We start from the raw sequence: 21,777 nt of genomic DNA on the forward strand, positions 1-21,777 counted from the left end.
TACCTAGCATTTTGGTGTTTTTCAACTGGAAGATCACTCAGACTACCTAGTCTGCCACATGAACAGAAAGAGCCATGCCACTCCATGGAGAGGGCGTCACCAGGAAGGGTAAGGGCCCTCTGATTCTGGGTCTACCAGTGTCCAATGCCAGAACAAGTGGGCCAATGTCCCCGGGGCCAGGTTGGGTTTTGTAAAGTCCTGAGACAGTGGACTCCTAAGGGGTCAGGCTTAGGAAGGTTTGAGTATCCCAGGATTGCAAAGGATGTTAGCATAACCTTTCTCTAAAGAACTCCTGCCATGGGAAGACATCTCCTTACATACGTAGTCTAACTAATAAATGAAATGAAAAAGAAATGATAGTTTTAGAATGTCACCATTTCTCAAAGCCCAGTGAATTAGTGCATCTAAACATTGAGAATCAATGGCTGCAAACATCACAGTCAGAGGTTATGAGATAAAAGAAGCCTCATCACCTAGCATCTTGCCAAAAGGCTCAAACCAAGTGTGATTCAGCTTTCAGTCTGCAGGAAACACAGAAGAACACAAGAGATGACACACATGCACAATCATAAGATCCAAATCACAAGTCAAGTTGCCTTGGGCTACCAATAAATTTTAAGGAAAATAACAGAATGGAGGGGGCACCTGTAGAGTGACTTGAAGGAAATATCAATCATTTTTAAGAGGCTGTGGGTGGGGGACACTGCCAAATTACAGTGTCTAAAATAACACACTTAGATGTTCATTTTTGTGTAATTTTCATATCTGGTATTATTCAATTAAAATATGAAAAAGGTAGGGGAAAAAATGATTCCTCTCTCAAATTATTATTGTACCACAGTCTTTACTGATCCAGTTCCATGTGAAGCGTTTGATAGATCTCAGTATCAGTCTCCAAGAAGCCCCAAGGAAACTGCATACCACTCTCTTTACAAACCCGAGTACAGATAGATATCTTTTAGACTTGTGTGTATACACACACACACACACACACACACACACACACACACACACACACACACACACACACAGTATTAGTAAGTGACTTCCAACAGTACCAGAATATAGAATAAAGGGGAAAAAGAACTAAATTCCTACCTACCTTCCCCAAGCTCCCTGTGCTAATCTCTGCATACACTTGACCATTCCCCCATCCCAAATGCCATCTCTCTTCTTCCCTCCATTCTAGACCTTGTTCCTGCTGTTCCTTTGACAGAATACTCAGACTTCTTCACAGCCAGCTGCATTCTCTGCGTTTCTGAGACCTCCCCTGATTGCTAACTGAATCAGAGCTCGCTCTCATCAGAGCCCCATTACTATCTGCTACTCTCTTTGTGGGATTTACCTTAATCCGTCTTATTTTATAATTACTTTCCTTCCTCCTGGATGATATGATTATAAACTCACTACAGAGAAAAACTGTCTAACTCGTTCTATGCATAAAGGAGGAGCACAATATCTTAGTATAGTCATCCAAAGCCCCCCCACACACACACCCTCTAAGTACAAGAAATGTCTTTTCTTTCTTGGTTAATAATTAAGTCGACTTAACTACCTTCATTGGTTGCTTTTTACTACAGGCATGTTGCTCATTCTGTGATAATACAGCATTGATTGCAACTTAGCAGTTACAAGTCACTAAAGTCTGCAACTTGCTTGTCAGCTTCTCTTCAAGTACCAAGAATTGGCCAAAATAAATGCCCAGTAGTGGAACTGCTGGGTCATAGGGTAGCTCTATTTTTAACTTTTTGAGGAAACTCCACACTGTTTTCCAAAGTGGCTGTACCAACTTGTATTCCCACCAACAGTGTAAGAGGGTTCCCCTTTCTCCACAACCTCCCCAACATTTGTTTCTTACCTTGCCAATTTTTGCCATTCTAACTGGTGTAACGTGGTATCTCAATGTGGTTTTGATTTGAATTTCCCTGATGGCTAGTGATGATGAACATTTTTTCATGTGTCTGTTAGCCATTCGTATATCTTCTTTGAAGAAGTGTTTTATTCATGTTTTCTGCCCATTTTCTGACTTATTTGTTTTTTGGGTATTGAGTTTGAGAAGTTCTTTATAGATCTTGGATATCAGCCCTTTATCTGTAGTGTCATTTGCAAATATCTTCCATTCCATGGGTTGCCTCTTTTTTTTTGTTGTTGACTGTTTCTTTGCTGTGCAGAAGCTTTTTATCCTGAAGTCCCAAAAGTTCATTTTTGCTTTTGTTTCCCTTGCCTTTGGAGATGTGTCTTGAAAGAAGTTGCTGTGGCCAATGTCGAAGAGGTTACTGCCTATGTTCTCCTCTAGGATTTTGATGGATTCCTGTCTCACATTGAGGTCTTTCATCCATTTAGAGTCATCTTTGTGTATGGTGTAAGAGAATGGTCGAATTTCATTCTTCTGTATACAGCTGTCCAATTTTCCCAGCACCATTTTTTGAAGAGACTGTCTTTTTTCCATTGGATATTTTGTCCCAAAGATACAGATGTAGTGAAAAGAAGGGCCATATGCACCCCAATGTTCATAGCAGCAATGTCCGCAATAGCCAAACTGTGGAAAGAGCCGAGATGCCCTTCAACAGACGAATGGATAAAGAAGATGTGGTCCATCTCTACAAGGGAATATTACTCAGCCATCAGAAAGGATGAATACCCAACTTTTGCATCAACATGGATGGAACTGGAGGAGATTATGCTAAGTGAAATAAGTCAAGCAGAGAAAGTCAATTATCATATGGTTTCACTTATTTGTGGAACATAAGGAACAGCATGGAGGACATTAGGAGAAGGAAGGGAAAAATGAAGGGGGGGAATCGGAGGGGGAGACGAACCATGAGAGACTACTGACTCTGGGAAACTGAGGGTTTTAGAGGGGGGGTAGGGGGATGGGTTAGCCTGGTGATGGGTATTAAGGACGGCACGTATTGCATGGAGCACTGGGTGTTATACACAATGAATCATGGAACACTACAACAAAAACTAATGATGTACTGTATGATGACTAACATAACATAACTAACCTAACTAACTAACTAAATAAATAGATTGGCCGAGAGCCCTAGAAAGCTTCAGTGATAAATTCTAGTGGTGCTGGCAGTACCATTCCATCAGAGGGTAGCAGAGAGCCAAGGGAAGGGCGGCAACCTGCAGCAGGGCTCCAGGATGCATTTCTGGGCTGAGTCAGGGCAGGTGGGCCTGGGAAAATTTCCCATTTCAAAACAGGTTTCCAGAGTTAGAGACTAAGCAAAGCTAGTATGCTCCACAAGCCTCTTAGATCCCAGAGAGACCATAGCCCTGGTGGGATCTGCACTTGTCTAAAGTTTAGACTGCAGGGGATGGGGGTAGGGAGTCAGAGGGCTCCATTTCCTTTTATGAAATATGCAGAAGCAACCTTTCTCCTGACATAAAAATCAGCCTCCTGGAAAACCATCTTATTGCTGAATACTGCTTCTCTCCAGGAATTCCTCCCAGAGGCAACTTCCCCTTTGTTCTCTGAGAACAGGGCCAGTGTTTGAGACAGCTGTGGGTTCTCTTCTGTGAACTGCCCCCATCTTAACTAATTCTAGTCAGCAGGTCCCTTCTAGTGAAAGGCTGACCCACTTAGGTTTTGAAAGAGACCATCCTTGTTTCAGGCCCAGCTAACATATTAGCATAAATTTTATTTCAAACTTGAAAGAGTATATGTTTAAAAAGGAAATTCCATGATACTTTTACTCTAAGCATTTGTCTTACAAAAAGCCCATCTCTGGCCACTGGGGGTCTCTGGGTCTCACTGCTCATGGACCACCTCATCCTCAGAAAGGTACAGGGTTGCCTCCGAAAAATCTAATGCCAAGCATGTCTGTGACTTTAGTGACTATCAAAAGAACCCCAGGGCGCCCAGCCATACAGGGACAGAGGAAAATACGGGGTTCCAGGGGTCAGCTGTGTTGAGACAGTGCACTGCCTCTGAGCTGCGGATCTGCTATGCTGAACCCTCTGGGTGAACTGGAGAAGAGCCTGGCCGACCAACTGCAGCAAAAGAACCATCTCGGTAAGCAGATCTCCCCATGGAAGTCTTTACGGCACCTTTGGTTTTCCAATTTTCCAAAAATCCAGTCTGATTCTGAAATCTTTGAAGCACGTATAAATTACCAACTTCACAGCAAAAAATAAAAGCAGAGCTTTTAGACAGATTGTTTGTTGCCTGCCCAGGGTCCTTTCTCTCTCTGTCTTTTTTTTTAATAACAGAACTCTTAGGCAATGCACCAGATTCGGAATAGATTACACACATATATGAGTAAATACATAAACATATAAATATATAAATAAAGAGAATAAAAATAAACTATATTCAGAACCTCTTGTGCAGATTGGGTGCCACCAAACAGGAGGGCAAGCCTTCTCCACCTTTCCTCCAGTTGCAGCTGAAACAAGGACATGACTGCTGAAGGTCCAGCCCATGGTCTTGTGAGCTCAGTGCCAAGAGTCACCCACCAGGAGTGGCAGGGAAGAGACAGGAGGACCCTGGGTACTAACAACCTTCAGGAGCCACCATACCAGCCCCGGACTCCTCCCTCCTCTGGTACCTAAGAGAAGAAATCCTTCATTTTCTTAAGGCACTGACATTGACCCCCACGACAGCTTGCAGGAGCCAACCCTGACCAAGGCTATGTCACTGCCAGACACTGACGAAACCCAGAAAGAAAAATGCCCTCTTGCCTCTCTCCAAACCAAACAGACCTCTTCTGACTTTTTTCCCATGTTGCTATGGAAATAATCTCAGCCAGAACCTTTGAGTGGGGGACCAAGGGGGTCTTTTGGTCCTGTCCCCAAACTAGAGGGAACCACACATTTTAGCAACTGATCAGTGACCAACATGTGGAGGGTTACATGTTACCGGTGTATTAGTATATGATACTTATTGTGTATATGAGTGGGAATTGATCATAAGTGCTGACTCTAATGGTAATTCACAAATTCACTCCCCTCCCCCTACCCCCAGCTAGTTAGCTTAAAGGAGACAATCACAGTAATGTTCCCTTTTTTATTCTAATTACAAAATACAAAAACTCCTTTAACCAAGAAAATCTGCAGATAAACACAGAAAATAGACATATTTCTTAAAAACAGTAATTCTACCCCAAGACAATTTTTTTAATCCCATGGAGGTAACTGCCCAGGTCCTTTTCGACAGTTACCTACACAGACATGCATTTATTATTAGATGGGATCACACTATAGGTACAGTTATGCAACTGTAATTGCAACCTCTTTACTGCACATCACAGACATCTTTCCATTTCAATATAACAAGGGTGGCAGGTCCCCTGTCCAGCTCCACGCAGGTACTAGACCTAAGACTGTCCCTCCCATATCCCCACTTCCCTGTCTCTAGAAGGCTTTTGAGGTGGTGGTGCCCTTCAGAGGATGGCCCTGGGGCCAGGACAGTAGAAGCCCCTTCTCTACACTATCATCAGCTGGCATGGCTTGAGACAGTGGCAAGTTGGCCGGCTGCCCCTGGGGGTGCATACTAGTCTGACACCAACTATCTCCTGAGGTTCCCCCACCCCAAGCCCTCAACTTTCCCAAGACCACATCGCTCTACTCTTCCCCAGGCCCTCACCCCATCCAGTGTACTCTGAAGGTACCCCCCTCTCTGGGCGCTTCCCAGTCTGTTAGAGGCATCAACTCCTGGCTCCAATACACTGGGCTCTTTCATTTTGGTTCCTCAACTAACAAACCATAGGTTTCTCCCTGCGATGTATAGCAGCCCTAAGAACCCAACTCTCTTTGGGGCCATGCGAACACACCCCTGCCCTGAGAGAGGTCCACAGGATGGTAAAAAAAAAAAAACCCTCTCCACCAGTGAGTAGGCAAAGGCGGATTTAAAACTGCTGTTGCCTAGATCTAGAACAGGACCCTGAGCGTGACTCTGACTCTCTCCAGTCGTAATATCAAAATTGTTAGGTTCAAAGAACTAAAGGAGTTGAGTATAAGTGATTTTCAGCCAAGGACACAAATCAATTGTTTTCCCTTCACACTGCTGAGGGGCAGGTAACAATATTAGGAACATCCTGTAGAGTTTGCAAGGAATAAAGCCTCCTGCATCTCAGAAATGCAAAAGGAATGTTGTTTTTTTCATTCTCCGTGGTGAGCCTCAAAGCCCTTGGAGGCAAGAGGAATTCCTCTCAAGAATAATAATGGCTAACATTTACCAAGCACTTATTCAATGCCAGGCCCTTTTCACATATGATCTTATTTAATCCCCATCAACACCCATGATGTAGCTACTAAGAGCCCATTTTACTGATAAGGAAACTGAGGCCAGGGAGGTTCACTAACTTGCCCAGGGTCCCATGGCTGGTAAGTGATATAGGCTAGTAAATGGTTTACCCCAAACCTGAACCCAAAAATCAGACTCCAGAGCTCATTCTCTCTCCAGGGTGCAGTCACCAAAGGAGGGGTCAAAACAGCCTCTCTGTCACCCATTTCCAAATATCAGGTGATTTCTCTTAGAAAAGTCATAAGCTATTTCAGATTCAATTGCTACATTTCAGGCTGTTCCAAGAAACAGAATGTAACAAATATAGGGATTCCAAATATCAGACTTCCATGGGCCCAAATCAGACGAAAGCCATGGATGCGAAAGCCCGTGGGAAGGAGCAACTGGGAAGCTGGCAAGTCAATTCCAAGAAGGTAGCCCGGAAAAGAATTATAACCCCATGATACTCATTTCAAAAGGAAAGCTCCAGGTTTGAGTCAGTCCTTACACAAAATGTCAAAATCTCAGGCAAGTCATCCTTGCAGTAATACAGAGGAAAACTTGCACAGTTGGATGTCCACACTCAGTACAAAGCTACGGTGACTAAGAAAATGTGTTGGTCTGATGATAGCAAAATAAACCAATGGAAAGAATGGAGATCTTCCAAACAGACTCACACACAGGGGCCCTTGGCTTATGGTGCAGGTAGCACTGTGGACACTAGGGAAAGGACACTCTTTTTAATAGTTTTGTGGGGAGGAAATGAAACCCGGACTGGGCTTCACACCATACACAGAAACTCTTCCAGGAGGATTTTATCCCCTTCAGTTGCCTTTCATAATTGGATCTCATCTAGAAGAATATCTTTCACCCCAGCTCAAGAAAGTTTCCTATAACAAGTCACAGAAACATTGATAAATCAGACATTAAATTTAAGAACTTCTACTCAAAGCATCTTCACAAAGGTAAAAAGGCAAACCACAGAGTGGGAGAACACATTTCCACACATATCTAGAATAAAAAATAAAACTCCTACAAATCAATAAGAAAAATAGACAAGAGTAGAAAAATAGGCAAGCAACTTGAATAGGCACGACAGAGAAGAAATCCAAATGGCAAGTATATGAAAAAGGGTTCAATCTCATTAGAAATCCAACAGACAAGAGTTAAAACCACAACAAGGCTAACCTAATGAAGCCGTTAGCCCTAACTTCCAGTTTACAGGAAATACCAGAGAGCAGGCGAAACACCAAGAAGACACAGCAGACAAATGCAGAATGAGAGGCTTCGAGACAACTAGCCTAGCCTTTTTAAGGGTCAGGGTCATGAAAACAAGAGACAAGGGATACAACCAAATGTGATGTATAAACTTTGAGTGGGTCCAGATTTCAAAAAACTAGCCATAGAAGACATTTTTGGGTCAACTGGGGAAATCTGACTATGGATTAAATATATTAATTTTCTAGATCAGTGTGATTAAAGAGTAAAATATCCATCTCCTTAGCAGAGTTATGTCGAAATATTTAAAAGTAAGTGTCCTCACAACTGCTGTTTTCATACAATTCACACCCACAAAACAGATGATAGATATGGATAAAAGAGCAAATATGCCAAAATGTTAATAATTATTGATTTAGTAGTAGGTATGTGGGTGTTCTTTTATTCTTTATGTTTGAAAATTTTTTAAGATTTTATTTGAGAGAGAGAAATCACAAGTGGGGGCAGGGTGGGCAGAAGGAGAGGGAGAAGCAGACTCCTGGCTGAGCAGGGAGCCCGATGCAGGGCTCAATCCCAGGCTTATTTTATATTTTAAAAAGTTAAAGTATACATTATAGTTAATATATTTTTCTATATGGGCGTTAGAATTCACAAGAGTTAAAATAAATGTCAAAAACAATCTGCAGGGAGGGAGAGGAGCAAGATGGCGGAGGAGTAGGAGACCTAACTTTCATCTGCTCCCAGGAATTCAGCTGAATAGGGATCAAACCATTCTGAACACCTACGAACTCAACAGGAGACCGAAGAAAAGAATAGCAGCAACTCTCTGAACAGAAAAGCAACCACTTACTGGAAGGTAGGACGTGCGGAGAAGTGAATCTGAGGCGATATTCGGGAGGATAGACAGCGGGGGAGGGGGCCTCCGTCGGCCGCTTCTGGCAAGTGATAGAGCCGCGGAGCACAAAATCGGAACGTTTAGAAGTCGGCTCCGCTGAGGGATGTCGCTCCAGTGGCTAAGCGGGAGGTGGAACCCTCGCAGGACACTGTGGTCTCAGGACCCTCAGGGTCACAGGAAGACCGGGGGTACCTGAGTGTGGCAGAGCTCCCAGGTATTGGAGCGGGGAAGCCGGCTGCAGAGACGGAGCCGAGGCGTGGGCTCTCAGCTCGGGGTTGCCATAAACTGTGATCCCCGGCCCAGTCGGGCCACTGCTCCTCCAGCAGGGATCCAACAAGCAGCAGATCTGGGGAGACTCCCCATCCTCCCCCGGGAGGAGCGGCGCGGGAGCGCACCACAGGGATCTGCTGGGTTTGGAGACTCTACACAGAGATAGAAATGCTCGGTCACAGGCCGGGTGAGCATGGAGTGCAGCTGGAGACCAGGGAGACGGGAGTGACTGACTGCTTTTCTCTGGGGGCGCACTGAGGAGTGGAGCCCCAAGTTCTCAGCTCCTCAGGGGCAGAGATTGGGAGGCTGCCATTTTCACTCTCATCCTCCAAAGCTGTAGGGAAAGCTTTCAGGGAACAAAAGCTCCCAAGGGCAAACCTGAGCAGATTACTTAGCCCGGTCGCAAGGGTGGGGCAATTCTGCCTCCGGCAAAGACATCTGGGAACCACAGCAACAGGCCCCTCCCCCAGAAGATCAGCAAGAACAGCCAGCCAAGACCAAGTGTACTGATCAATAAGAATGGCAGAACTCCAGAGCTAGGGGAATACTGCACATAGAATTCATGGTTTTTTTACCATGATTCTTTAGTCTTTCAAAGTTAATTTTTTAATTTTCTTTTTTTTCTTTTTCTTTTTTTTTTTTTGAATTTTTCCTTTTCTCTTTTTCAACCAACATATCAATCCCTTTTTTAAAAATCTTTTTTACTTTTCATTTTTAGAGTCATATTCTATCCCTTCGTAGTAGTTAACCTTATTTTTGGTATATATATAAGTTATTCTCTCTTTAAAATTTTCGGATACAGTTTCTTCTAACAGACAAAAATATACCCTAGATCTCTAGTGTATGGCTTTGTTCTAGTCTCCTGCCAGATCACATTCTCTCCCTTTTATTTTAATTCCTCTTCTTTCTTTTTTCAACCAACTTTTATCAATTCCTGTTATAAAATCTTTTATAATTTTCATCTTTACAGTCATATTCCCTCCCTTCATTGTATTTACCCTTATTTTTGTACATATATAAGCTTTTCTTTCTTTAAAATTTTGGGAGGCACTTTCTTCTAACAAACCAAAATACACCCAAAATCTAGTGTGTGGCACTGATCTATTCACCAGCATGATCGTATTTGATAATATTTTTTTTTAACTTTTTCTTTTTTTTTCTTTTTTTCTTTCTTTCCCTTTCTTTTCCCCTGGTTTCAGGTCTCCTCTGATTTGTTTAGTGTATATTTTTCTGGGGTCGTTGTTACCCTGTTAGCATTTTGTTCTCTCATTCATCTATTCTCCTCTGGATAAAATGACAAGACAGAAAAAAAATCACCTCAAAAAAAAGAACAAGAGGCAGTACCAACTGCCAGGGACCTAATCAATACGGACATTAGTAAGATGTCGGAACTAGAGTTCAGAATGACAATTTTAAAGATACTAGCTGGGCTTGAAAAAAGCATCGAAGATATTAGAGAAACCTTTTCTGGAGAAATAAAAGAACTAAAATCTAACCAAGTCGAAATCAAAAAGGCTGTTAATGAGGTGCAATCAAAAATGGAGGCTCTAACTGCTAGGGTAAATGAGGCAGAAGAGAGAATTAGTGATATAGAAGACCAAATGATGGAAAATAAGCTGAGAAAAAGATAAACAACTACTGGATCAGGAGGGCAGAATTTGAGAGATAAGTGATACCATAAGACAAAACAATATTAGAAAAACTGGGATCCCAGAAGAAGAGAGAGAGAGAGGAGTAGAACTTATATTGGAGCAAATTATAGCAGAGAACTTCCTTAACGTGGGGAAGGAAACAGGCATCAAAATCCAGGAGGCACAGAGAAAACCCTTCAAATCCAATAAAAATAGGTCAACACCCCGACATTTAATAGTAAAACCTATGAGTCTCAGAGACAAAGAGAAAATCCTGAAAGCAGCTTGGGACAAGAGGTCTGTAACCTACAATAGTAGAAACATTAGATTGGCAACAGACCTATCCACAGAGACCTGGCAGGCCAGAAAGGACTGGCTTGATATAGTCAGAACACTAAATGAGAAAAATATGCAGCCAAGAATACTATATCCAGCTAGGCTGTCATTGAAAATAGGAGAGAGAAAAATCTTCCAGGACAAACAAAAACTAAAGGAATTTGCAAACACAAAACCAGCCCTACAAGATATACTGAAAGGGGTCCTCTAAGCAAAGAGAGAGCCTAAAAGCAACATAGACCTGAAAAGGAACACAGACAATATACAGTAACAGTCACCTCACAGGCAATACAATGGCACTAAATTCATATCTTTCAACAGTTACCCTGAATGTAAATGGGCTCAATGCCCCAATCAAAAGACACAGGCTATCAGATTGGATAAAAAAACAAGACCCATCGATATGCTGTCTGCAAGAAACTCATTTTAGACCCAAAGACACCCCCACATTGAAAGTGAGGGGGTGGAAAACCATTTACCATGCTAATGGACACCAAAAGAAAGCTGGGGTGGCAATCCTTATATCAGACAAACTAGATTTTAAAACAAAGACTGTAATAAGAGATGAGGAAGGACACTATATCCTACATAAGGGTCTATCCAACAAGAAGATCTAACAATTGTAAATATCTATTCCCCGAACATGGGAGCAGCCAATTATATAAGGCAATTAATAAAAAAGCAAAGAAACACATTGACAACAATACAGTAATAGTGGGGGACTTTAACACCCCCCTGACTGAAATGGACAGATCGTCTAAGCAAAAGATCAACAAGGAAATAAAGACTTTAAATGACACACTGGACCAAATGGACTTAACAGATAAATTCAGAACATTCCATCCCAAAGCAACAGAATACACATTCTTCTCTAGTGCCCATGGAACATTCTCCAGACTAGATCACATCCTCGGTCACAAATCAGGTCTCAACCGGTACCAAAAGACTGGGATCATTCCCTGCATATTTTCAGAGCACAATGCTTTGAAACTAGAACTCAATCACAAAAGGAAAGTCAAAAAGAACTCAAATACATGGAGGCTAAAGAGCTTCCTACTAAAGAATAAATGGGTCAACTAGGAAGTTAAAGAAGAATTAAAAAAATTCATGGAAAACAATGAAAATGAAAACACAACTGTTCAAAATCTTTGGGATGCAGCAAAGGCAGTCCTAAGAGGAAAGTATATAGCAATACAAGTCTTTCCCAAGAAACAAGAAAGGTCTCAAATACACAACCTAACCCTACACCTAAAGGAGCTGGAGAAAGAACAGCAAATAAAGCCTAAACCTGGCAGGAGAAGAGAAATAATAAAGATCAGAGCAGAAATCAATGAAATAGAAACCAAAAGAACAGAACAGATCAACAAAACTGGGAGCTGGTTCTTTGAAAGATGAATAAGATTGATAAACCCCTGGCCAGACTTATCAAAAAGAAAAGAGAAAGGACCCAAATAAATAAAATCATGAATGAAAGAGGAGAGATCACAACCAACACCAAAGAAATACAAACAATTATAAGAACATATTATGAGCAACTCTATGCCAGCAAATTAGATAACCTGGAAGAAATGGATGCATTCCTAGAGATGTATCAACTACCAAAACTGAACCAGGACAAAATAGAAAACCTGAGCAGACCTATAACCACTAAGGAAATTGAAGCAGTCATCAAAAATCTCCCAACAAAAAGCCCGGGGCCAGATGGCTTCCCAGGGGAATTCTACCAAACATTTAAAGAAGAATTAATACCTATTCTTCTGAAACTGTTCCAAAAAATAGAAATGGAAGGAACTCTTCCAAACTTGTTTTATGAGGCCACCATTACCTTGATCCCAAAACCAAAGACCCCATCAAAAAGGAGAATTACAGACCAATATCCCTGATGAACATGGATGCAAAAATTCTCACCAAAATACTATGCAATAGGATCCAACAGTACATTAAAAGGATTATTCACCACGACCAAGTGGGATTTTTCCCTGGGCTGCAAGGTTGGTTCAACATCCACAAATCAATCAACGTGATACAATACATTAACAAAAGAAAGAACAAGAATCATATGATCCTCTCAATGGATGCAGAAAAAGCATTTGACAAAGTACAGCATCCTTTCTTGATCAAAACCCTTCAGAGTATAGGGATAGAGGGCACATACCTCAATATCATAAAAGCCATCTATGAAAAGCCCACAGCGAATATCATTCTCAATGCGGAAAAACTGAGAGCTTCCCCCTAAGGTCAGGAACATGGCAAGGATGTCCACTCTCACCACTGCTATTCAACATAGTATTAAAAGTCCTAAGCACAGCAATCAGACAACAAAAAGAAATAAAAGTCATCCGAATCGGCAAAGAAGTAGTCAAACTCTCACTATTTGCAGATGATATGACACTTTATGTGGAAAACCCAAAAGACTCCATCCCAAAACTGCTAGAACTCATACAGGAATTCAGTCAAATGGCAGGATATAAAATCAATGCACAGAAATCAGTGGCATTCCTATACACCAACAAGAAGACAGAAGAAAGAGAAATTAAAGAGTTGATCCCTTTTACAATTGTACCCAAAACCATAATATACCTAGGAATAAATCTAACCAAAGGGGCAAAGAATCTGTCCTCAGAAAACTATAAAATACTCATGAAAGAAATTGAGGAAGACACAAAGAAATGGAAAAATGTTCCATGCTCAAGGATTGGAAGAACAAATATTATGAAGATGTCAATGCTACCTAGAGCAATCTACACATTTAATGCAATCCCTATCAAAAAACCATCCACTTTTTTCAAAGAAATGGAACAAATAATCCTAAAATTTGTATAGAACCAGAAAAGACCCTGAACAGTCAGAGGAATGTTGAAAAAGCAAAGTAAAGCTGGTGGCATCACAATTCCGACTTCAAGCTCTATTACAAAGCTGTCATCATCAAGACAGTATGATACTGGCACAAAAACAGACACATAGATCAATGGAACAGAACAGAGAGCCCAGAATGGACCCTCAACTCTATAGTCAACAAGTCTTTGACAAAGCAGGAAACAATGTCCAATGGAAAAAAGTCTCTTCAACAAATGGTGTTGGGAAAACTGGACAGCCACATGCAGAAGAATGAAACTGGACCATTTCCTTACACCACACACAAAAATAGACTCAAAATGGTTGAAAGACCTCAGTGTGAGACAGGAGTCCATCAAAATCCTAAAGGCAAACACAGGCAGCAACCTCTTCGACCTCAGCCGCAGCAAACTTCTCCCTAGAAACATCGCCAAAGGCAAGGGAAGCAAGGGCAAAAATGAACTATTGGGACTCCATAAAGATAAAAACCTTCTGCACAGCAAAAGAAACAGTCAACAAAACCAAAAGACACCCGACAGAATGGGAAAAGATATTTGCAAATGACATATCAGATAAAGGGCTACTATCCAAAATCTATAAAGAACTTCTCAAACTCAACACCCAAAGAACAAATGATCCAATCAAGAAATGGGCAGAAGACATGAACAGACATTTTTCCAAAGAAGACATCCAAATGGCCAACAGACTCATGAAAAAGTGTTCAACATCGTTCGGCATCAGGGAAATCCAAATCAAAACCTCAATAAGATACCACTTCACACCAGTCAGAATGGCTAAAATTAGCAAGTCAGGAAACGACAGATGTTGGCGGGGATGCGGAGAAAGGGGAACCCTCCTACACTGTTGGTGGGAATGCAAGCTGGTGCAACCACTCTGGAAAACAGTATGGAGGTTCCTCAAACAGTTGAAAATAGAGCTACCATACGATCCAGCAATTGCACTACTGGGTATTTACCCCAAAGATACAAATGTAGGGATCCGAAGGGGTACGTGCACCCCGATGTTTATAGCAGCAATGTCCACAATAGCCAAACTATAGAAAGAGCCAAGATGTCCATCGACAGATGAATGGATAAAGATGATGTTGTATATATATACAAGGGAATATTATGCAGCCATCAAAAGGAATGAAATCTTGCCATTTGCAATGACGGGGATGGAACTGGAGGGTATCATGCTGAGCTAAATAAGTCAATCAGAGAAAGAGATGTATCATATAATCTCACTGATATGAGGAATTCTTAATCTCAGGAAACAAACTGAGGGTTGCTGGAGTGGTGGGGGTAGGAGGGATGGGGTGGCTGGGTGATAGACATTGGGTAGGGTATGTGTTATAGTGAACACTGTGAATTGTGTAAGACTGTTGAATCACAGACCTGTACCTCTGAAACAAATAATACATTATATGTTAAAAAAAAAAAAAGAAGAAGAAGAAGATAGTAGGAAGGGAAAAATGAAGGGGGGAAATCGGAGGGGGAGATGAACTTTGAGAGACTATGGACTCAGAAACAAACTGAGGGTTCCGGGGTGGGGTGGGAGTATGGGTTAGCCTGGTGATGGGTGTTAAAGAGGGCATGTACTGAAATGAGCAATGGGTGTTATACACAAACAATGAATCATGGAACACTACATCAGAAACTAATGATGTAATGTATGGTGATTAACATAATAAAAAAAACAATCTGCAGGAAAAAATAAAATATCTGGCCTGAATCCCTCATTGTTATCAGGGAGGACTCCTTTCGCCCATGTTTGCCTGGGGAGAAGATGTCCTTTGAAATGAAACAGTAGGTTTAAGCCTCTGTGAATTTCCATTGGCCTCGCTGCAAAGGGAGTGGTGAGTTGTCATCAGACCCTGAGCTCTAGCGTCCATGAAATAAGCTAATGAGCTCTTTCTGGAAATGTGGCCATCCTACCAGAGAGGTAATTCTCATTCCCCCAGCCTGTAACCTCCGTGAAGGATGGTGAAAAATCTCGTGTCCTTATTATACCCAGGGCCTAGAATCCAAGGCAGAACATACAAAGAGGACATCACAATGTGGGGTGGGGTAGGAGGATTCAGAGCACAGTCGTCCTGCCTTGACATTGAGCCTTGGGGGTAGAGTGACTGGCTCAGGGGCACAGAATAGGACAACGGGTCTGGACCTCAAGCCAGGACAGAAGTTTCTCCTGATTCCCTTCACTTAGAGCTTTCCCTTAATTTTTTCATTCATCAGTAAGGCATTTCATTCAGCTGTGAGCAGCAGAACCCAGGAAGCAAGGTGAGGTTTTCATTTTCTCTAACAATGAATCTCAAGGTGAGTGGTTGCTGGTGTTGATTCAGTGATTGGAAGGGGGTGGGGAGGTGGTAGGGGAGAAGCATGAGACTTCTGTGATTCTCTTGGACTTTTCCTGGTGGCCCCAAACGAGACCCAGCATTAGGACATGTGGTACTCTTGGCCAAAGTACAAAAAGACACTCTCCTGAGCAAGTGAAGTGCAACAGGACTCACTCCACTCCTGGGTGAACAATTTACTAAAAGACACCCTCACCAACAAAATCTAGATTTTTATAGTTGTCTCTACATACAAATGTGAGTCAGGACATCTCAAATGAACCCCCGGAGTTTTCCCACACAGTACTGAAATCTCAATTAGAGAAAGCCTAGGACCCAAGTTCTGAAGTAAAAACCATCACCCCAAACCCATACTGCTGGAAATTAAATAGTTAGAGACCCATCTAGTGGCACTACCCAGGCAATGCATCCAATGGGCTTACAGAGTTCACCTGCCTTGGGTACACGGCTCTAAGGGGTGCATAGCAAGTGTCCTGGCAGAGGCAGGTACTGAGCCATTCAGACACAAGTTCAATGCCACAGCAGTTTCAGTGCCTGGGGACATATACCCTAGGCTATCCAGGCCCCAGGCTACAAAAATGTTAGCTCTACTGTGGCATCCACTTTTATGCTTTGGTCAGCTTGCTCTCAGAACTGAGGGAGAGAAATTCACTTGCACCCAAACACACTTCTCCAGCTGACAGGAAAAAGTGAGAAGGGGAGTGGTTTTCATCACCAGCAGGTGGAGATGAGAGCTAAATTGGGAGAGGGAGAGCGCACAGCAGATTAGTATTTGAATCCAGGTTAACATTTATAATTGACACCAGGCCAAAGCCCCAAAGGGAAGGGTTCTGGGTAACTGGTGCAGCAACCACATTTATAAAGTATGAATCAAACCCCTACATTTATAGCTGCCAGATCACTGTCTACACAATTGGCAAACTTGGGGGAAATGCACACTATTTTCTGAGATTCACATCAATCCCTAAAAAGGGCTTTACAGAAGCCCTGTTTGGGTCCATTTATGGAAACCAAATGTCCACCCTGTTTGTATTTACATTTTACCCTACTTTCAAGCTAGTAAGTTGGCCCATGGCTGTTTCTTGCAAGCTGCCAAAGAGAAGGGATGGGTCAGAGACGAGAGATTTTTACTCCCTACAGCACAGCACCCGGCAGGAACATCAGACGTCTTTCACTGGGTCCTCCTCACCCCGAGTCTCGTGGGAGCAGCCAGACAGCGTAACCCAGAAGGATACCCCACACACAGCGTGTGCGCACCTCAGCGCAAGTACACGGAGCTTGGGGGGATCCACTGTTTTTATAGCAAGCAAGCCTGCTCTTTGTCCGGGGCAGACAGCACCTTGTCTCACGAGGTTACCGGCCGCATCAACAACCCTGACGCATAGTCACCAGCACAGAGCCATGAGGATTTTGCCTTTTTGACACACACGCAGGGCATCTAAGAGCTCTCTCTCCCAACAGGGACCATCTCTGTGGCTAGAAAGCCAAAGCCCCATGATTAACAGCTCCACAGAACCTTCTGGAACGGGAAAGCACCAGTTCCCACCAAAGGGGTGCAGAGATAAACAAAAACGAAGACAGACGAAGAAAAGCGCGGGTGGGCAGCCTTGAACTCGCCGGAGCCGGGCGTCCCCCCCAGCCCGCGACCGCGGTACTCACGTGCGCGCACGCCGGCGGCGCCCTGGGGAAGCGCAGCGCCCCCGGGGTTCCCTCGGCCTGCTCCGGCTCTCCTCACGTCTTCCCCGCGAAGCTGGGGGGACGCCTTGCCGCTGCCGCCGGCGGCGCCTCGGGGTGCCCGCCACGCGCCGGGCCTTCTGAGCAGGCCCGCGAGCGGAGCCACAGGGCCGCGAGAGAGGGCCGCCGCCTGCCTCCTTCCTGCTGCAGCCCGCTCGACGGGACCAGACCGCGTCCTCGTGGCCCGGAGCCGGTGGCGGCCGTTTTCCTCTCCCCCTGCCGGCCCTGCGCGCAGCTGGGGGTGGGGGGCACACTCGACGCTGGCGCGAGGGGGGCGGGCCCGGGCGAGCCGAGGGCGGGGGTCCAACTGCCGGCTCTTCCCTGACCCCGCGCTCAGCCGTCCAGGAAGGGCTCGGGCTGCTGGCTCACCGTTTGTGACAGTTGGCCTGAACCTGATGGGAGAGGGGGGCACTTGATTAAGCTTCGAATTCAACCACCTCGGTGTATTTAAACACTTGCAGAATTTCAGAACATAATTCCCCCCTCATTCTGCCCGCCTTTCTCTTCCCCTCCTTTCGCAGCTCGGACTCCTTTTCTTCCCTTCCTACTTACAAGGGCCGAAGCCAAAGAGGAAGGATAAGGGAGTGTCGTTAGAGTCGGGAATTGCCGGGACCAGCAGAAACAAGCCATTTTAGTTCCTGCTCCATCTGCCACTTCAAACCTGAAATTTAAAAAAAAAAAAATCCTCTTGAGAAATTCAAACATTTCGACCCAGATTCCCATGCCCCTTTGGTGATGTGCACCGCCTTTGCAGCCCTCTAGTGGGGCTGTTGGTGTTAAGGGTGCGCAGAAGCGCACACATCCACCTGGAGGCAAGTCCCAGAGGCACTGACGGGGGAGTGGACGCTGCTGACCATACCGTGCAGGACGTGGGCTTTAGGTGACCCGTTTCATCCACACTTGCTTCTCTGCGCCCTTGTGGCCGATGGATTAGATTTCTAACGAAGCTAGCAAAGATTAGATACCCAGGAAAGAAAGCAAGTCCTAACTTGGCCTCCCTAGCACAGTGAACTATTCTCCAAACACTAGCCTAAATCCAGAGCAGGGATGGCAAACCAGTTTTACCTTTCATTTCCAACAGGAAAGAATCAAGACTGACCTCCCAGAGCCTGGGTTGGATTTCATATTCGTAAAAGGTCGGATAAGTATTTTAGACTTTGCAGACAGAATGCTCTCTGTGGCAGTTACTCAGGTCTGCCATTGGATTATGAAAGCAGCCATGGACAATACATAAACAAGTGAGTTGTGGCTGTGTCCCAATAAAACTTTATTTATAAAAATGGGCAGCAGGCCTGAATATGGCCTGAGGGCCAAAGCTTACCAACCCCCACCCTAGAGACCACTGTGTTGTAAGTATAATTATGACTTCAGGCTCACAGGCACTGTTTTAAATCAGCGTTGTCAGCACAGGTGCTGTAAGGGGGGGGGGGGTAACATGTTCTAGATCAGTGCTCCATAAAGTGGGCTATGCCTATCTCAGGTATATGTATAATATCCTTTAAGATATAGAGGGTAGAACCACATTAGAATTTCTTTCATTTTTATCTTACGTGTTTTCATTTTGGACTATTGATCTTGTCTACCCCACCATGAATCCATGGAATTTGCAATGAGTCAGTCCATTCATGCTAATCAGAAGTCAGGTTTACAAACCTCTGAAAAGGTTATCACAGAGGATGTGCCCTTGAGTGGCAATAGCTGTCCATTGACTCTCCCTGCTGGTCTGGTCTGAGCTATGTATGTCTCCCAGGAACCCTCCTGGGAGGAGAGCAGAAGGTCCTAATTCCTTGCAGGCAGTTTTTGGGGGGAGTATGGTGTCCTTGCCATGCTAGAGGAGTCTTAGACTCATAATTCTATCTTGTATCTGATCAGCAGCTCAGTTATTGGTCGAAACCCAAGGAAAAGGAATATCCCACCCCCGTATGCACACACACACACAAACACACAGCTTTCACAAGAGCACTGAACAAATTGTGCTTCCCTGGCCTCTGGTGGTCTACCTCTCCCTTGATTATTCAGGCCTGCCATGTATGGGTGGACATGTACACTGCACAAGAGTGCCATACCTAGGGAGGCATCATTGACATTGTATGCATGTTAGACTTATTATGACAATATTCTGGTATATAGCAGCATCATGTTATAACAAAATCAGTCCATTTTGACAATTTCTGACCAGTGGATATAAAGCATCGAGGAACGGGTGCCTTTTTAATTCCACAAAGGTACTGCATGGGTTAGCAGCAGCCACAGCTACATGACACCTGTATTAGGAAAAAAATGGAAAAGAAGGAAAATACCCAGAATACAATAGATTCAAACTCTTCTGGGGAGGGCTGTCTTGTGAGCACCCTTTACAGTGTGGGGAGCCTTTTCAGTGACCCAGCGTTTGAACACTGAAGCATTAGAACAAACCTTTAAGAGCAGGGGTCTGGAGCTGATTGTCTACCCTCAAATAGTTGAATCTTCTCATGACTGGAGGTAAAGGAGCAAAGGGTCAGAAATTATTTCTTTCCCCATCCCAGCTGCTCTCCCTTTCACACAGAGAAGAGGAGCTGAAAGAGGCAAAGCAGAGAGATGTGTTTTGCTGTTAACCCACACAGAAGCAAGTGATGAAGTAAGACTCCTTAAAGAAGAGCCAGCTGTTTGTCTTGTGGCTTCCCAGTATCCACCCCCCTTTCTCCTGGTAATAGCTCCCCACCTTCCCTTTGGGAAATAAGTTCTGCTCCATTGTGCAAAGTCTCTGGAATTGCCCAGCAAAACAACCTGCCTTCTACTGGCCAAAGGGATGGTCCTATGAATCAAACTAGGCCAGATGTGCTCTCCCTCACTTCCACCTCCTCTTTGTGATGGTTAATTTAATGCATCTCCTGGGCTATGGGATGCCCAGCCATTTGGTCAAACATTATTCTGGGAGTTTCTGCAAAGGTGTTTTTGGATAGGATTAACATTTTAATCATAGGTGGATGGTGCCAACCATCCAACCTAAAAGACCAACCCTCCCCTGAGTAGGGGAGAATTAACCAGCAGAGTGCCTTTGGGCTTCATCTACAACGACAGTTCTTTCTGCCTGATGGCCCTTGAAGCGAAACATCAGCTCTTCCTGGGTCTCCAACTCCAACCCACCCTGCAGATTGCACTTGCTAGCCTCCATAATTGTGTGAGCCAATGCCTTATCACAATTTCCCCATCCCTCTCCCCTTTCTGTGTATATTCTATTTGTCCTGTTTTTCTCTGGAAAACTCTAATACACTCTCCCTCTCGATTTTGATGCATGGGTATATACACTCAAAAATATAAGAGTAGCCGGAGATCATTCATTTCAGCAGCAATGTCCCGAGGAAACTGTCAGGGACCTCAGTCCTGCTACCTAAACCCCTCCAGAGATGCTTCATTCTTCTCCTTTCCTGAAACTGGTTCTCAGTCTTCCCTAACAATTCTTTGGTCTACCCCATATCTTCTTTCAGGCCACAAACATTTACTGAGCACCCACTAGGTTCAAGGTATGTTCTGCCGGGGAGGCAGCTGTGCACAAGGTGGCCCTGCTCTCATGGAACTTATTCTCTAAAGTCCTTTTTTTCTTGAAGGAGGTTAATTCTTACTAAAGAGCTGGTTTCTCTTGCTTGCCACCAAAGAATCCTGACTGATACTAACATTCTCCCTGCAGAGACTGCTGGCTCTGCCCCTTCTCTAGGTCATCTTGGATAAGCCAGATGTCGGTCCTCCGGTCCTCCAGAAGAAGTCAGAGGGAAAACCCCAGGCTCTGCAAAATTCTCAAAAGCCACTTCTCTCTGATTACCCTGAGAAAACAACCTGGGAGCCCACCAATGGACTTATCTAACATACTCCCTTTAGGATAATGAAGGACTCAACAGGAACACCTCCATGAGAGTGGCTTCTCCATGGGATGCCCTCCACCTAAACCATGGTTTCCACCTAAACCTCCTCTCCTGCTTGCACCCCGAGCTACGTTACAATGAGCATTACATTGCTTGCGCCTCATTACAATTTGTTTCAAGTTTCATCTTCTTCACCAGCAGCCTTATGAATGCCCTCCCCGCAAGACCCACAGGAGTTATTCTGGGATTAGGCAGGAGACAAGATGAGAGAAGCTGATCAAAGTGGCCAGACGTGGCTTTCTCATCAGGTAGCGCCGGACACAACTGCAACTCTATTCTGCAGCAAGAAAGCCTGCTGTTTGCGTCACTGTGGGGGTTTCAGTGACTAGGGCTGGGAATTGTCACAGTTTAGTTGAGCACTCCTGGCAAAC

At 44.1% G+C, this 21,777-nt stretch overlaps 2 long non-coding RNA genes across 3 annotated transcripts in view; one reads left to right on the forward strand and one right to left on the reverse strand.

Moving 5' to 3' along the window:
• Positions 1–21,777, reverse strand: part of LOC113912046 — a 210,913-nt gene that overhangs the window by 166,534 nt on the left and 22,602 nt on the right. Inside the window, exons 1-3 of one of the 2 annotated variants that reach the window (XR_003516677.2) lie at positions 19,923–20,054; positions 18,060–18,168; positions 17,433–17,899 (exon numbers count right to left, since the gene is read on the reverse strand). This is a non-coding gene — a long non-coding RNA (uncharacterized LOC113912046). Of the gene's footprint in view, positions 1–17,432; positions 17,900–18,059; positions 18,169–19,922; positions 20,055–21,777 lie in introns of those variants that run through there. The other variant, XR_003516676.2, reaches the window with a different exon arrangement.
• LOC113912047 lies at positions 18,616–21,515 on the forward strand. The gene is made up of 3 exons (XR_003516678.1): positions 18,616–18,745; positions 20,033–20,124; positions 21,175–21,515. It is a non-coding gene; the product is annotated as an uncharacterized LOC113912047 (long non-coding RNA).

Source organism: Zalophus californianus, chromosome 12, assembly GCF_009762305.2.
Source record: "Zalophus californianus isolate mZalCal1 chromosome 12, mZalCal1.pri.v2, whole genome shotgun sequence".
Lineage (NCBI taxonomy): Eukaryota > Metazoa > Chordata > Mammalia > Carnivora > Otariidae > Zalophus > Zalophus californianus.